Genomic DNA, 15,533 nt, shown 5'->3' with positions numbered 1-15,533 from the left:
CTGAAATCAAATTTTAAGGAAAAAAACCATTACTTTAGAACAAAAAACTGATGATACTGTTTTGGCACAAAAGTTATATTCACATTGAGAATAAAAATTGTCCCAAACCTGGTCTAGGGCAGAACTTTTTTGCATGATATAATTCACAACCTCCTCTGGGATGTAATTGGCATTGCTGTTAAAATGCTTGAGCAATTTTCTGATAGACCTAAATAAGATTAAGGACTTCTGGGAAGCCAGGGTTACCCACCCAGCTGACTGGCCAGCCTAATAATCTTTAACCAGACATGATTTTTTCTTGTATCCAGTTTAACAATGATTAACCATTCACTTGCCTTATAAAATCCCTAAAGAGAATCTTGAATCGGCGCACTGAAAGGTTTCATCGCTTGTGGCTAGCTTGAAACAAAGTTTTGGCCCAGACTTATAATCCATTTGTCTAAAAAGGTGTTTTAACAACATTTAGGGAGAAATACTGTAATTTTTTTTTTACTACTTTGTGTGAAAAGTATTAAATGTATACACAAGAGTTCTTAAATATATGGAAAATTGGTTTCTTTGAAAGCTCTGGGCACTTGGACTAATGGAGAGAAATTTCTCCTTTGGATAACATAATTCAAACTTAGCTGCTGTCATGAGTAAAAGATCTTCCTTCAGATTCCTTCTATGAGCAAGCTGGTGCCTTGAACGTGGGATCCAAGTACCCTGAGAAAACAACATCTCTTGACTGGTGGAAACTGGTTTAACATCATCATTATTATACCAAATACATCATGGATAATCTATGGGCTTTAATAGATCTAACTGGTAAAGGCTGAATTAATAAGAAATGAACTTTACTTCTGCATTTTAAAAAAAATACATTTAATCCAATGGGAAGTAAAAATGAATGCTTAGATAAAATTTTGAACTTGATCATAAATAAATAAAAATTGAACAAAATATAGTAAGAAGTTAGGTTGTATATTTTATGTATTGTGTATAACATGCATTTCAGAAAATCAGTTTTTATCACATCTATACAACAACTTTGTTGCCATTATCTGGAAACTCTTTTAGTTACCAAGGAAAGATATGTGAGCTTATACAATGGAGTTAAGCCCATACTCCTATGCCTTTTGGGATACTAGATTGGGCCAAATGGCTCAAGATGGCTCTAAATTAGACCTGCAGACCTCAAGGTTTGAGCAAAGCCACCAAGGGCTTCACCCTACCCAAGGGTTGACTAGCTAGAGGTCTTCTGAGAGCCAGCCCAGGTAACATATACAGGCTTACCTGCTTTCATCAGCACTGAGTCCACACCAAAAGAGAACGGACTCTTGTATTAAGGAAATTAACTTTAGGGGCCATGGAAAATAATAATAACAATTTCACAGAATGTTTAGAAGGATTAAAAGCAATGATGTATACAAAGTACTTAGCACAATGTTCAGTGGCCACAGGAGGTACTTAATATTTACTATTTTTAATATATTAAATTGTTAATAAATGTATTAAATTATTTTTAATATACTAAATTAATAATATTCATTAGCTCCTTCTCTCTCCCAAATTTGAAAGATCCACATGTGCTCAGGGTCAGGGATTGTCATTGAGGAAAGCATGATGTGACCACAATAATTATGTCAGAATAGTGCTTAATAATCTCTGAAAAGCTTTAACATGTACTCCTACACTTGGACCTCAGCTCACCAACAACCACCCAACGTCCTCTGTGGGACAGGACAAAGTCTATCCAGTTTACTGTTGCTGGGAAGCTGGTATAGAAGGACGTGATATTGCAGCCAGACTCCTAGAGGAGATCTGACCTCTGTGGCTTCTAATTCTCAGGTATGTGACACCCACAGTCCAGGCCTCCCCACACACACACCGCACAGACACAAGATTCCAATTCGGGCGAACAATGAAGGGATTCCTGGAACATCAGACTTCCAGGGCTAAAACGGAGAAAGTCTCAAGCAAACCCAGATGAGTTGGTCACCCTAAGTCTAAGAGAAATGAACACCAAATGCCACAGACCAAGGGAGCAAAAAAACATTAGCCGGCAGAGCCACAGGAAACATGCTGCTTAGCACATGCCGTAGAACCCAGGGTTTCACGGTTGGAGAACCTTACATATGCTCAGTCTGGGAGGACAGCTTCTCCAAGCTCTTAGGAGGGGAGCAGGTTACAAAGCACTTCTCACTAGAGCCCCTGCCAAAGCATCAGCATTAGTGCTAATCTTCTTCTATGATTTAATCATCCTCTTTCTGAAGTTTGTAGGGGCGTCCCCCCATGCACTGGAAACTCAGGTTTCCCCTCCCAGATGCAGATGTCTACAGGAGGGCCAAGCAGCCCTGTTACAGCTCCTTTACAACTGTGGCAAGACACCAGGCACAGTGGAAAACAGAGGGCACCATCTCCAAGCCTCTCCTTTAGAAAAGTCTAAACGCCTTCAGTTGACACAGAATTAAGGAACTTCATGTGCCAAAAAAATAGTGACATCCTTTGCTTTCAGTATTATTCCCCACCCTTGCATTTGTTTCAGAGCCTATATCCGGAGCTCACTAGCACATTCCTCTGTTCCTTTTGGATTTGGTGTACTCGAGTTCATGGAATCATCTCCAGAAGAAACACTCAAAAAGCTGTACCAGCTCAGAAGAGGCTGTGTCTAGGTGGGTCTCCTGCCACTCAACTCCATAATCTCTCAGTCCCCTCCAGAGAATCTGTTCCTCTCTCCAAAGATCAAGACTCTGCTTTTTCAAATTCTCCACAGGTTGGGGTGTGTGTGTGTGTGTGTGTGTGCGCGCACGTGTGTGTGTGTGTTAAGGTGAGAGAAAAGGGAGACAACCCTCTTTGGCTTCCAATACTTACCAGACATGTCTCAGAAGGAAAGTTGATCTCTAGACAAAGAGAAGAGAGGAATTTGGTTTGTGGTTTGTATCCATCACTGAAAGGAATACAACTAAAAGGCGCATCAAAGAAAACTGGTTTTGTCACCAATGCAGCTACCACGGGAGCAACTTCCACAAGATCAAGACGCTGGAGGCCAAAGGGCTAGGAGACCAATCTGCAAGCCAGAGATCCGGTGGGACCCTGAGGCTGTAGGAAATCTACTTACCATATTCTTGGACTATTGTAGAAAAAAAAAGTTTTCATAGAAAAACATGGCTATATAAGCTCCTGAGAGACTTTAAAGACATGTTCCCCTCACTGCGTCAGAACCCTCTTGTTGTGTAAAGAGGCAACCTCAGCTAAGGATCAATTACCACATGTGCCAGATGTCTTCAGCCTCGGCCCCCAGATGTTCTTTCCAACCTCCAGCCTGCTCTGTCCTGAGAGAGGCTGGCCTGTGCTTTCCATCATCTCGGCTCCCATCCCCTCTGCCTTCTGGTTAGATTCGGCTAATGGAGGCACCGGCAAGAGACAGACAGGGGACGGGAGGAAGGGAGGAAAAGGAGGCAGAGGGAGGTCAGAGGTCCTTCCTTGCATGACCGAGGCTTGGCAGTAGCTCCTTCCCTCTGGAAAAGGCCACAGCCCCCACTATACTACAGCTGCAGTTCTCAGGGTTCTGGTAGCTTTTCCATCCTCTATCCCTTTAAGCCAATGGCTGGTGAAGATTCCCACTGTTGCTAGCCCTGGGGATACTTCACCACCCTTTGTTGGTTTCCGTTACACTTGTCTATACTCTTATAGATAGCTTCTTCATTAAATTCCCTGAATATGGCCCTATTAAGTGTGACTTCTGTGTCTTTTGGGACCTGGACTGATACCTTCAGCATCTCAAGACTCTACATCGGGCAATGCAACAAAGTACAAAGGCCAACGGTGAGCAAACGAGAAACAATGCAGAAGTAAACTAGGACTACTTTCCTCCTCTTTCCCACTTTCACCTCCCAGCCAAGGAGTGCATACATTGAAGGGAGGTTTGATAATAAACAAGGGCCATAAGGAATCCTTCTGAGATTTTGTTCCAGGTCCCAAGTTCTTGGCCTTAATAATCTCTGGATGAAATGATCCCGAGGAACTTTCTTCATGCTTATCAGAGTATATTTAAATGGTTTTTGCATAAGTCATCATTTTGGTGACCCTAAAAAAGCTAGTTAACTCTCTCTTTTTTCCAACAGAGGAGTGCATCTGAGTTTCTCTTACTGTCCTAAACAAAACTGAGTAGGGCAGCCAGAAAAACCGAGAAGGCTGAACCATTTGGAAAAAAAACTGAGATGTTCAGGGTCTGGAGAGAGTCAGAGTGCCACACAGGAAGTCATCATGGCCAGAAGATGATTGTTTTATGAAAGGAGATGTGAATCTAGGAAGTGGGCCTGAAACAAATTAGCTGAAAGGAAAAAGGACAAGGAAGACAAAGTGGACTCCTGAGACCTAGGGAGCAGGTGTCTATGGCAGGCAGGCCCAGAGCAGGCAGTTAAGCAGAGATCCTAACTAGAGGCAGCTGGTGGGGTGTTGAAATGCATTCTTCCACTATATCTAGATAAAAAGCCACACAACAAAAAAGTTTTTTAGGGGCGCCTGGGTGGCACAGCGGTTAAGCGTCTGCCTTTGGCTCAGGGCGTGATCCCGGCGTTGTGGGATCAAGCCCCACATCAGGCTCCTCCGCTATGAGCCTGCTTCTTCCTCTCCCACTCCTCCTGCTTGTGTTCCCTCTCTCACTGGCTATCTCTATCTCTGTCAAATAAATAAATAAAATCTTTAAAAAAAAAAAAGTTTTTTAGGCAGCATGTTCACAAAAAGGAATAATATCCTCATCTTGCTTTCAGCATTTTTTAAAGATTTTATTTATTTATTTGAGAGAGAGAGAGAGACAGAAATAGCAACAGAGAGAAGGAGCAGGGAGGAGAGGGAGAAGCAGACTCCCTGCTCAGCAGGGAGCCCAACGTGGGGCTCGATCCCAGGACCCTGGAATCATGACCTGAGCCGAAGGCAGATGCTTAACCGACTGAGCCACACAGGCGCCCCTCACCATTTAAGTAAAACTGTGTAAAGCCCAACATTTCTCCAAATATGACATATCAAAGAGCAAAAGAAAGGGATAAATCCCTGTCAACAACTTGACCGGATATTTTCTGTGCAACTTACAGACAAGAAAGCAAGGTTTTAAGTTTATCTTTTCTTCCTATGTCTAATAGCTCTTCCTTTGTTCCCCCCAAATGCATAATGGAGCCTAGTTAGGATGGTGGTCAGTAAGCAGCAGTGAAGCAGTTGAAGAAAATATGCATAGAACAGGAATGTGGCACATAATTAGAAGTATTTACTAATCGAAGATGCAAGATAATATACAATCTGAAATGAGACATGGATTTTAGTCATGTTGGAAAGGAAGAGCAAGAACAAGAGAAAGGTTTGAAGGCTCTCACTCCTTGAAGTGAAAGGAAATTTTGGAATTTGATCTTTCTCAGGAGTCTGACCTTGACCATCACAGTTACATCATTAGGATTTCAAAACTAATGTAAGAACCTATTATATATGGACCTTGTATTAACACAAACAGTAGTACTTTTGTTGGTCGGAAAACAATTCTTTTCCCATAGTACATGAAAGATGCTCTTTCCTGGAATTCTTAATTTAAATATCTATATGTTATATAGATACTATATATAATAATGCATAATCATATCATATCTGTATACATTATATGTGATGTATAATTTACACATAGGTCTATATGTATCATATAAATCAATAGTATCTATACAGTTATACATACATTTATAATATATAAAATGAATGTCCATGTAGCTATCTATCTATCTATATATATCCATCCATTTCATTCGTCCATTCATTGAAAAGTAACTGGTTATCACGTTCAAGGCCCTGTGTTTGATGACGGGAATGCAGAGGTGCATAAGATGTCTTCTCTATCACAATTTAGTGGGAGAAACTGACTGATACTATGTATCAAATTAAAATACAAGGTAACAAATGCTATCAGATAGCAATATGATTAATAATTAGGTACCCAGTGTCCATGTGGTACCTTATATGTACAGTTACCAAAATCCATAATACCTTAGTCTGTCTGGAATTGTTACATGTGCCCCCATAATCTCTCCCCCAGGCTGTCAAAAAGGGAGCTGTGGAACATTTTCATCTGGACTACAATACCTACCACAGTGCCCACAAGTGTTTGTTGTTTTAGTGAGGATTAGATAGATAACGCTATGAAAGTTCTCTGAAAGATATAAAATGTGACACACACAAACCCTGTAATTGTTTATTCAGTGGAGTTAAAAATAGAGAAACCCATTTAAAATAACCCCATTAGAAGATAAAAGAGCGTCACTATATTTTTGTTAATAATAAGCAGCACTGAGAAGAAGGTAGATAATGTATTAACATGTCCAGGCAAGATGCATCGACATGGACCAAAGTCTACTGCAGCGCTAATGGTCGGTCTAAGTGATCACTGGCTTTGAAATCCATCCTCATTCCCCAGAAAATTATGAGATTTTCATCATCCTCATAATTGTGCTGTGATTTAAAAAATTAAAAACATCACTGCATTCCAGCTTGTTTAATATTTCCACAGTGGAAATAAATGACAATACAGGTTTTACTGAGAGTTTCCATTTGTTGAACACAGCGCGTAAGTTGGTGGCAGCTGAGCTCTGTCAATGAGAAATCAATTTGGGTTAGACTGATATGAAAATTAAACTGCTGTAGTGTATCAGAACGTGGTAAAGTGCCTTTAAATCTTCGCCATAGTGATTTATTGAAACAAAGGAAGTGACTTATTGGAAAGGAGGAAGTAAAGAAGAAGAGAGTAGCGAGAGGAGTTAATGAGGATGAAAGATGGAAGAAATGATCATGAAACCAGCCAGTTCCTTCCCTCCATTTTTGCACCTATGTTTTATTGCACTTAAAAGGAGAGCACAAAAGCCAGGTTGATTTTGTCTTATCTTTTCTCTTTTTTAGGCATAGGAAAAAAAATAAGGGAAAGAGTGATGGTAAGATAGAAATAAGAAGGGAGAGTTGTGAGTAAAAATAAAAGAATTAGTGAATAAGAGCAAAGGAAAGACACAGAAACCTGAGAACTTAAAAAGAAGGAGAAAAGTGAGAAAATTGACTAGAAAATAGGTAGAGTTGGTCCTTTTGTGTAAAGTACTTTTGCCCCAAATCATAGGACAAATACCTCAATAATGGTTTAGTATTTTTGTTTTTCTTCTACTGAGTTACGCTCATCATCGTACTTCCTGTTCGAAAATGTTAAACACTAACCACCATCATTTCCTCCCTCCTTCTCTGCCCTTTTGTGTTCTCACAGTTTTCTTTAGGCAAGAATTTCAAGATCCATATATCTTGAAGTGTGGAGCAACTGGGGTTGGGATTATTTTTTCCAGAACAAAAACAAGCAATTCTATGTAGGAAAGCAGATGATCAAAAATTAAGAGTGGTCTAAACTGTTGGAGTCCAAGCCACTCTAAGATTTTTGAAATGGCTGACTCGTAGGCGTCACACCTAAAACTGGGGTAAATGTATCTATAGGTTACAGAATCTTTGTAAAAATGCAACGAGTTGCTGCAACATGGACGGCACTGGAGGAGATAATGCTAAGCGAAATACGTCAAGCAGAGAAAGACAATTATCATATGTTCCACATCATTTATGGAACATAAGACGTAGGAAGATCAGTAGGAGAAGAAAGGGATAAAGAAGGGGGGGTAATCAGAAGGGGGAGTTAAGCATGAGAGACTATGGACTCTGAGAAACAAACTGAGGGCTTCAGAGGGGAGGGGGTGGGGGAATGGGATAGACTGGTGATGGGTAGTAAGGAGGGCACGTATTGCATGGTGCACTGGGTGTTAGACGCAACTAATGAATCATTGAACTTTACATCAAAAACCAGGGATGTACTGTATGGTGACTAACATAATATAATTAAAAAATATTATTATAATAAAAAAAATGCAACGAGTTAATGTTTATAAAGCCCCTAGGGCCCAGGCACATAGCAAGACCTCAACAGTTGTATTTTGAATGAAGATTTGTACTTGAACTGTTTTAATAACTGAAGCATTAAAAACTTAAATTTTGTGGGGCACCTGGCTGGCTCAGTCAGTAGAGCATGTGACTCTTAATCTCAGGGTCATGATTTCGAGCCCCATTTGGGTGTATAGATTATAAATAAACAAACTTTTGATTATAAATAAACTTTTTAAAAAACTTACATTTTGTTTAAATTGGGGAAATGTTTATTCTTTCTTTACCTTTGTATTCTGCAGAAGCTTTGAGATGTAACACCCACACAATAAAAATAGAGATGTTCAAAAAAGTGCTGAGAACTTCCTTCCTAATGAAAACCTGATCCAAGATTTCCTCCTTTTTCAAAGGAAAATCCGTCCCTGTACTCTTTTCCAGCATCATGACCTTATAATCTTTCACATCAAGAAACAATCTCCAACCTTATGCTTTATAACATTCATTTGAACAGCATAAAGCATGAAGGCATCTCTCCAACTTTCTCACATCCCTCAGCCTTTCTCTTTCAGGTTTCCTATCAGCAGATAAAAAGGAGCTCGAGTAGGCACATGCGTCTACCTCTAGCTGTCTTGCTAGTGAAGTATCGTAGAAATAAATTCACGATGGCAATTTCCTCAAAGGAAAGGGTCAAAAACGAGCCACGTAATTTAATTTTAAAAGTGACTTTAAGACAGGAAATCAGGAGTTGGTTTGTGGGTAACTCAGGGAAGGCTGAGGATTGCAGTGAAGGCACAGACCTTGCACCACCCCAAACTTAGTGAGGTCAAGCCTTGCAAAGGAAAGCTCGTAAGCCCTTTGTAGAACAATATCTTACTTTCAGGCCTCTGCCTGTCAGTCCTCTGCTCTGGTTAATATCATCAAGGGAATCCTTGCCTGACAGAATGTAATTTAGGATCTATTAAATATGATTACTTGGCCTTGAAAATGATGGATATTGGACAGAATTATAGAATCACTTTACAAAAGAAAGGTCTCTTTTACATCCTTTCTTGTGGAGCCTAAAATGAAGCCTGGGGAAATCCCTCAGAGGGGTTGTGGCATTTATAGGTTAGGTTTATGAAAAAGGGAATTGATATTCATATTAAAAACTGTGAAAATTGAGCAAGGTGAAGATAGTGAGCATGCAGACAGCTGTGACGTGTGTCTGAAGGGTGAGTGGCATGTTGCCCAACTGATTTACTTGCTTTAATTATATTAGTAATGTGAAAGACGACATGATTCGAAACAAGCTCTTTGGGTTTTTCATTCAAATACTAGCCCCCAGTGACCACTTTTTATGGTCCTCCCAATTTCCAATTACTTAAAATGTTCATAGCTGAAATACTTCAGAGTTCATTGCTGGGTTTGCTTTGGAGGTGGCCTAGGCCTGAGTTTTTATTTAATTACATTTTGTTCCTGGTTATAAAAGTAATACACAGCCATTGAAAAATTACAAAACATAAAAAATTGCAAAGAAGAAATTAAAATTACTAATAATTCTGTCACCCAGAGATTACCATGAACATTTTCTGTATACCCACTAGGATTTTCTTATATATATAATTATATATATATATATAATTATATATAATTTTTATTACTTAATTGATGTAATATCATAATACTGTTTTCTAAATTTTTCTAACTTTATACTATAGCATGACCATACCTCCATATTTTAAGTATTATCCTATAATGAGATATTTAGTGATTATATGATATTCATTGTATGTATATGCCACCAATTTTTAAATTGATCTGCAATTGATGAGAATTTAGAAGATCTAGTTACATTTTTTACCCACTATCAGATAACTCTGTATACTTCCCTTGTTCTTTCCTTAGGATACATTTTCAGCAGAGTCATTATGCCTAGAAGTTTGCAAAATACTAAATCTTTTTACATGTGGCAAATTTTTCCTATCATGCAAAGTCTACATTACAGTATTTCTTCACCACTTCTTCTGACTATCTTACCAAGACCAAAACAATGAAGGTAGTAGCTAAAATTGAGATTATCACCATTATATTTCTGGCTGACAATGAATTTTGTGGTAGGGATAAGGTGGGAGCCGCATTAGAACTTTAAACTCTCTGAAAAAAATAAGGAAGCAGGGAGTGAGGAATGGGGAGTTATTGTTTCATTGGGTATAGAGTTTCAGTTTTGCAAAATAAAAGAGTTCTGGTACTGGATGGTGGTGATGGTTGCACAACAATATTCACGTACTTAATACCACTGAACAACACACTTAAAAATGGTTAAGACAGTAAATTTTACATTATTTGTATTTTACCACCAAAAAAAATTGGGGGAAAAATGACCAAGCACATGAAAAAAATCTCCACTATTTGTGTTGCAGAGGCCCGCGCGTGAAAAAAGGAAATAGGTTCTCCGTATTCCATGAACATCTTCCTGATGTTATGGTAGATGAAGCTATAATCGTAACTAACATTTGTATGGTTACTTTACAGTTTAAAAGTGCTTCTGTACATATAATTTCATAGACATAACAGCCTTGTGAAATAGTTGATTATCATTGTTTTGTATATGGAACTTTGAGGCGAAGGTCTAATAACGGTGCAAGGTGATAGAGCTGGCCAAGAGCAGAAGCAAGACGTCATTCCAGGGCCCCAACTCCTCGCCTAAACTGTCTCCTGTCTCCTGCGAAATACACCACCAAGATGGCCACAAGGCTACTGTGCTGGCAAAACCATTAAGTCTTTTCATTTGACAAGTCAGATGTTTCATCTATAAACTGAAAAGGGCAAATATTTAAATAGCACTTAAAAGACTTAGCTTAGAAAAACTTTTTGTAACAGCTTTAGATAAATAATTCAATAAAACAGAAATTTTACCAATATCAGTCAAAAATAATACCCTCAGTGTTTGAATTCTTATTTCGTGTTTTTGGCACTTTCAGATATCAAGGTATTTTTAAAATTTGCCCTCTATAACATATTTTTGTCCTCAAAGGGAAAACATGTGACATAACCAGTGATCAGCGTGGCCAGGCAAGGACATAGGGAGAGGAAATGAACACACTTAGGATAATTTAGAGTCAACCGTCTCTCTCTTCACTACCTTTTGTCCCATTAAAATACAAAGAGAAAAGTTACATATTTATAAATTAAATATTAGCATAAACATATGTCTTTAAATGTAGATTTTCCATTGCTCCCTAAGTTTTCTTTGCCTATTTTTGGGTGCAGGATCTGATCAAAGATTTAAAAGTTGTTACTGGCTCTTTTATTCATCATCATCCTGAGTTTTGATAGAGGAGTTCTCCAACTTTTCAAGATCTCTTAGAGTTTTGTCTTTGATGATCCCTGAATAATTTAATCTGACACGCGGGTGTTTTTGGTAAGCAGAAATCTGATCTGGGAGATTTGTTTTGCCTGTGAGCCCATTTATTTTTGGAATTAAAAGTATCAATAGACATCATGAACATTTCTTGTTCTTATATATTGACTAACCACATGCATCTAATACACATTATTATGGACCTGTTATGTGCCCAGTACTGCAAAACTAAATAAGATAAGGTCCCATGGAACTCCCATTATATTAATAAATAGAAAAACTAACACATACACAATTTATTAAAATCAAATAGAGTAAGTGCAATACTAGAAGTACAGGCACATATTTTGGGGCCACAGAAGTATTATTTTTGCTCCTATGAGTAAGAGAAAGCTTCACAAAGGAAGAGTCATCTGAGTTGGGACTAAAAGGATGAACAATTTTTCATAAGGAAGGGGATGGGAAGGTTTATGCACATATAATACTTTGTCCCTTGTTTTATGATTAGATATTTTTCTTCAATTAATAGTATGAAGCCACACAATATCATATGCTGACTATAACATTAAAAATATCTTTAGATTTCATAGCCAGTTCATCATCCTTTTGTGAAGTCCATATTCTCTTTAAATTCACCAAACCATCATCTTCTGCTGCACCTGCCACTGAGTGGACTGATAACAATTCATTGTTGATCAATAAACATTAAGCTTAATTCTGAAGCTCCTTGATTAATTTACCTGTGTACTGGTAGTGTCAGGATGCCCAGCTACAGAGGCCACCATTTATAGACACACTTTTCCAGGGGTCCCTGGGCAGTCCTCTGCACATCTGTGGATTTAAGGTATTTATTGCTGTCTACCATGTACATGACTCTATTTTAATACCACATTTTCCTTTCCAGTTGAACTAAACAGTAGAATTTCAAGAAAAAAAAATTGCTTCTTAATATTTATAATGGTCACTGCTCCAGTTAATTGAGTTAAATAGAATTTCTAGAACAGTAGTAATGATTTTCTAAGATACTATATCATCACCTGTCTCAATTTCTTACTGGTATTGATATAATATGGATCACTGAACAATGTAAATCTCCATTGTATGGTTGATATTGATGGTTTCTGGTCAATTGATGTATGCCAGATTTTTTTCAGAAATCATACCAGCTTTGAGATTCCTCATCAACTATGCTATGTATTCTTTTTTAACCGTTAATTGAATTTTGAAAAGGAATTTGATATATTTCAAATTTCTTTTTTGATGGTAAATCAGGGCATAAATGGTCTATTGTCTAGACTCCTGAATGTGCTTGCCCTTTGTTAATAAATACTGCAGGTTATCTTAAACTATGCTTGGATATTTTTACATATCTGAAACAGATGGGTAATGGTTCTTCTCTACAATCTTACTTCATTTTTTCAGAGTTTTATGTTGGATCTTCTCTATACCATTGGATTTCTTTAACTTTGATATGTCTGCCTGGCCAGGATTCTAAACAATAGCATTTTCCCTGATTTAGATTTTTGCCCATCCGCAGCTTTTGAAGAAAAGGAAATTCATTTACACAGAGCGGTCTGAACATTCAATATGCACTCATAAGAATTAGTTCTGCAGGACTTTCCAGCTCTAGGATTCTGTGTGTATAATGGCAGAGTGAAAACAACAGATGTAGCCGTATGAATGTCATCTGTGTTAGAGAAAAACAACTTCATCCTGAATCAGATCAAACAGTACAGTCCAAAAATTTTTAATGGAGGTGAAAACTTAGTCAATTAATTGAATTGGGAATTATACTTTTCAGTGTTTAGACATCACATATTGAATAAAAGTTTCTAAAAAAATGTTAATTAGATTCTTCACAATGGCTTTTGAATCCCATCAGATTTATTTTATTTTTTGGAATCTTTTGCAATATGGCACATCCGTGCTGAGGTGTCTGCACCGAGTCATGTGTAATCACCCCACTCTAATGCCTCTGTGTGTGGTTTCTCACACAGTGACCTGTCCCCTGACAAAACAGGAGGTCATGACAACTAAGAAACCAGTGATTATGGCCTGAATACAGACGGAGGAAAACAGATTTTTCCATCAATGGATCAGCAGCCTCTTTCCCATTTTTAGAAGAGAACTTCTCTGCAGGTATTCAGGAACAAATTGAGCACTTGTTCAATGCAAAATCAGAAAGTATCAATGAACTATTTTTTTAAGACATTAAAGGAGTGGATTTGTTTTCCTGCATCCAGAAAAATACATCCATCTTCTTGTAATTTATATGCACCTGCAGGGAATTGCCTAGAGTGTTTCATTAGCAACACATACAGTAATGTTTTAACACTGCAGGACCAATAACCCACCTAATACAATCTTGTTCTCTTCCTAAGCAATCTGGGGATGAACAATAAAAATAACGATTTTTACTTTCATCTTCAGTCTTTAGAAATCCTCCCTTATTCCTACTCTGCTCCAGTTCTCTGATGTCTACTCAGAGCCAAGCATATTTAACGTGTTCACTCTGACGGTAGGAAAAAAAAGTGTGGTCCTCAGGCTAGTACTGGCAGCATCACCTGGGAATTTGTTAGAAATGCAAATTCCCAGGCACTACTCTACCCCTGCTGAGTGAGAAATTCCAGGCCCTTCTGGGTTTTACAAGCCCTCCAACTGATTTTGATAATTGTCTGTGTCGGAACCACAGTACTGTACTTACACGCCTTCATTTCCTGTTCACTCTCCCCGTTCCTCCCCAAAGATCCTTCCAGCCTCATCTTCTCCTCAGAGCTTGGTCCTGGTTCCTCTCATCCTCCCTACCTTCATTCTTCCCCAAGGAGATCTCACTCATCCCTTAGTGAGATCTCACCCATTTCTAAAAGAAAAAATTTTACGGACAACAGGGTAATAATCGCTGATAGCAATAGCCTCTTCCAGACTTCTCAGTAAATGCCAAATCTCACCTCAATGGCCTGTTCTTTTCAGAGGTTTCTTTACTGCTGAAGGGACTCGTATTAAATCTCCTATCTGATAGTAACAAAAGCTAGCCCTTGTTGAGCAATTAATATGTACTGTCCTAAATACATGTGTATATTATCCCATTTAATCCTCACTACAACTCTATGAGGTAGGTAACATCAATAGTCCATTTTACAGATAAGCAAATTGAGGCACAAAGTAGCTAAGTGATGGCACAAGGTCGTACAAACAAGTAGTGGGGAGCGTATTAAAAGCCAAAGTGTCTAAGATGGTTGTTACGCAGCAAGGAAGAAAAACCTAGTCTTATAAAGCAAACAGGAAATCAAGGACTTTTCCTTCTGCCACATGAAGAACATAAGGGAATTTTTCCTAAAAGACTATTTTAGAAAGCAGGAGATGCACCATAAAATTATACGTATACTAAATTTTGGGGGAAAATTCCCCCAGGCAGTGACCTTTATTACTAAGATTTGATTTGGAAGCCAATTTTTATAGCTCAGTTAAAAACTGCTAAACCTAGTCACTTATAAAATCGAAATGCTGACATGACCTTAATTCTAGAGGTGCAAAGGGTATAATTGAATTTAAGAACAATGTACCTCATCCATTAAGTCATTAAATAGATCGTAATAATCTGACACACTGGGTAAGTGCTACATGAAAGTGGTTAACAATGATATGCAAATAAAATGAGCTTACTCTATTAGCTACTGTATTTTAGGTTGTGTTTGCCAAATATAACATTAAATTACAATGCAGTCATTTAGAAAATGTTATGGAAATATATTTTAAATGTTCCAGAACATGATGCCAACATAAAGAAAGGGAATGTTAGAATCTACAGGATATTGCCAAGGGCCTATGTGTAATTCAGATAGCTTATATTTACAGTTTATAGAGTTCAGCTTAATCAGGAATACATCCTTTTGACCCAAACTTCTGGAGTTGCCCTGGTGATATAGTGCATCTGATTGAAAAGCATATACAAAGATGCCAACTAAATGCCCAAGTCAGAACACTCCTCCACATAGATGCACATTTGGCCCTGCTGAGAAAAAACATCCAGATGTTTGGCTTCATACAACCAAATGCCTAAATCCAAGTGAAGAGTCATGAGTTAAACGCATAGTTAGGGAGCTTAACCAGTGTAGACATCTAGTCGGGCTCATTCGGGCTCAAACAAAATAAAACAAAGCCAAAACAAAACTTCTTGAGGGCAGGGCTAGAGATCTGAATTTTCAATTTATATTGTCTCAATTCTTCATTTTTTTTTAATTTTTTTTAATTTTTTATTTATTTATTCAACAGAGAT

The 15,533-nt window shown here is 38.0% G+C and overlaps 1 long non-coding RNA gene across 1 annotated transcript in view; it reads right to left on the bottom strand.

The window, feature by feature from the left end:
- Positions 1 to 2,849: 2,849 nt before the first annotated feature.
- Positions 2,850 to 15,533, bottom strand: part of LOC103673489 — a 39,124-nt gene continuing 26,440 nt past the window's right edge. The window contains exon 3 of the long non-coding RNA XR_571419.2: positions 2,850 to 2,882. This is a non-coding gene — a long non-coding RNA (uncharacterized LOC103673489). The remainder of the gene's footprint in view (positions 2,883 to 15,533) is intronic.

The sequence above is a fragment of the Ursus maritimus genome, unplaced genomic scaffold (assembly GCF_017311325.1).
Source record: "Ursus maritimus isolate PB19 unplaced genomic scaffold, ASM1731132v1 scaffold_35, whole genome shotgun sequence".
In the NCBI taxonomy this organism is placed as follows: Eukaryota; Metazoa; Chordata; class Mammalia; order Carnivora; family Ursidae; genus Ursus; species Ursus maritimus.
This window is presented reverse-complemented; position numbering and strand designations above follow the sequence as displayed.